Source organism: Heterodontus francisci, unplaced genomic scaffold (genome assembly GCF_036365525.1).
Source record: "Heterodontus francisci isolate sHetFra1 unplaced genomic scaffold, sHetFra1.hap1 HAP1_SCAFFOLD_925, whole genome shotgun sequence".
NCBI classification, from domain to species: Eukaryota; Metazoa; Chordata; class Chondrichthyes; order Heterodontiformes; family Heterodontidae; genus Heterodontus; species Heterodontus francisci.
Window position 1 is genome coordinate 268,941 of NW_027140192.1, and position 3,001 is coordinate 271,941.

The following is a 3,001-nucleotide window of genomic DNA, read 5'->3' on the forward strand; positions in this document are numbered from 1 at the left end:
GAAATAGATGAGATAGACAGAGCAGTTACAGGAGAAGGCCACTGACATTTTTCCTGCCTTTGTGTTGTGATGGTCCATGGTCAAACAAGCTCCATCAGAGGAGGATGAACTGACACTGCAGACTGATGACCCTCCTATCTAGTTATCTGAAACCTTCTTTGGGAATTCAGAGGACAAAAAGGATGTGTTAAACAGATCTTCCTTGGTCGAGGCTGAGCAAGCTGACCCAATGTTTAAAAAGTTAGCAAAGACAGTCTAAAGTTAAACAGAAGCAGAGGGAGTTCCAGAGTGTGACTATTTAAAGAATGAGGTGACGATGAGGAAGTGGAGACCTCCTTAGAGACCTGCGGATGAAGAGTGGACAGTGGTTCACCAGATAGTGGTTCTGCCCAGGTACCATAAGGAAATACAGAGAATAACCCAGGAATTCCAATGGCTGGACATGTCGGCATCAGAAAAACCCAAGCCTGCATAAGACAGCAGTTTGACTGGCCACAACTCTACAAAGATGTGGTGGAGTTCTGTAAAACTGTTCACATGTGACAGGTTGTGGGGAAGCCCCAACTTGCAATAAAAAGTGTACCCCTAATTCCCAAACCAGCTTTTGGGGAACTCTTGTGGATTAGGGATGACATGTAACGTCAAAATTAAGTGGGATATTTTAGACACTGTTTTAGTTATCATGTCCAATTTAACAATTAAATAGATAATACACTGTGTATTAGTGATGATATCTAATTTAACAATTAACTGGAATATTATCACCTGTGTATTAGTGATGACATCTAATTTAACAATTAACTGGAATATTATCACCTGTGTATTAGTGATGATATCTAATTTAACAATTAACTGGAATATTATCACCTGTGTATTAGTGATGACATCTAATTTAACAATTAACTGGAATATTATCACCTGTGTATTAGTGATGACATCTAATTTAACAATTAACTGGAATATTATCACCTGTGTATTAGTGATGATATCTAATTTAACAATTAACTGGAATATTATCACCTGTGTATTAGTGATGACATCTAATTTAACAATTAACTGGAATATTATCACCTGTGTATTAGTGATGATATCTAATTTAACAATTAACTGGAATATTATCACCTGTGTATTAGTGATGATATCTAATTTAACAATTAACTGGAATATTATCACCTGTGTATTAGTGATGACATCTAATTTAACAATTAACTGGAATATTATCACCTGTGTATTAGTGATGACATCTAATTTAACAATTAACTGGAATATTATCACCTGTGTATTAGTGATGATATCTAATTTAACAATTAACTGGAATATTATCACCTGTGTATTAGTGATGACATCTAATTTAACAATTAACTGGAATATTATCACCTGTGTATTAGTGATGATATCTAATTTAACAATTAACTGGAATATTATCCCCTGTGTATTAGTGATGATATCTAATTTAACAATTAACTGGAATATTATCACCTGTGTATTAGTGACGATATCTAATTTAACAATTAACTGGAATATTATCACCTGTGTATTAGTGATGACATCTAATTTAACAATTAACTGGAATATTATCACCTGTGTATTAGTGATGACATCTAATTTAACAATTAACTGGAATATTATCACCTGTGTATTAGTGATGACATCTAATTTAACAATTAACTGGAATATTATCACCTGTGTATTAGTGATGATATCTAATTTAACAATTAACTGGAATATTATCACCTGTGTATTAGTGATGATATCTAATTTAACAATTAACTGGAATATTATCACCTGTGTATTAGTGATGACATCTAATTTAACAATTAACTGGAATATTATCACCTGTGTATTAGTGATGACATCTAATTTAACAATTAACTGGAATATTATCACCTGTGTATTAGTGATGACATCTAATTTAACAATTAACTGGAATATTATCACCTGTGTATTAGTGATGACATCTAATTTAACAATTAACTGGAATATTATCACCTGTGTATTAGTGATGATATCTAATTTAACAATTAACTGGAATATTATCACCTGTGTATTAGTGATGACATCTAATTTAACAATTAACTGGAATATTATCACCTGTGTATTAGTGATGACATCTAATTTAACAATTAACTGGAATATTATCACCTGTGTATTAGTGATGACATCTAATTTAACAATTAACTGGAATATTATCACCTGTGTATTAGTGATGATATCTAATTTAACAATTAACTGGAATATTATCACCTGTGTATTAGTGATGACATCTAATTTAACAATTAACTGGAATATTATCACCTGTGTATTAGTGATGACATCTAATTTAACAATTAACTGGAATATTATCACCTGTGTATTAGTGATGACATCTAATTTAACAATTAACTGGAATATTATCACCTGTGTAATAGTGATGACATCTAATTTAACAATTAACTGGAATATTATCACCTGTGTATTAGTGATGACATCTAATTTAACAATTAACTGGAATATTATCACCTGTGTATTAGTGATGACATCTAATTTAACAATTAACTGGAATATTATCACCTGTGTATTAGTGATGATATCTAATTTAACAATTAACTGGAATATTATCACCTGTGTATTAGTGATGATATCTAATTTAACAATTAACTGGAATATTATCACCTGTGTATTAGTGATGATATCTAATTTAACAATTAACTGGAATATTATCCCCTGTGTATTAGTGATGACATCTAATTTAACAATTAACTGGAATATTATCCCCTGTGTATTAGTGATGACATCTAATTTAACAATTAACTGGAATATTATCACCTGTGTATTAGTGATGATATCTAATTTAACAATTAACTGGAATATTATCACCTGTGTATTAGTGATGATATCTAATTTAACAATTAACTGGAATATTATCACCTGTGTATTAGTGATGATATCTAATTTAACAATTAACTGGAATATTATCCCCTGTGTATTAGTGATGATATCTAATTTAACAATTAACTGGAAT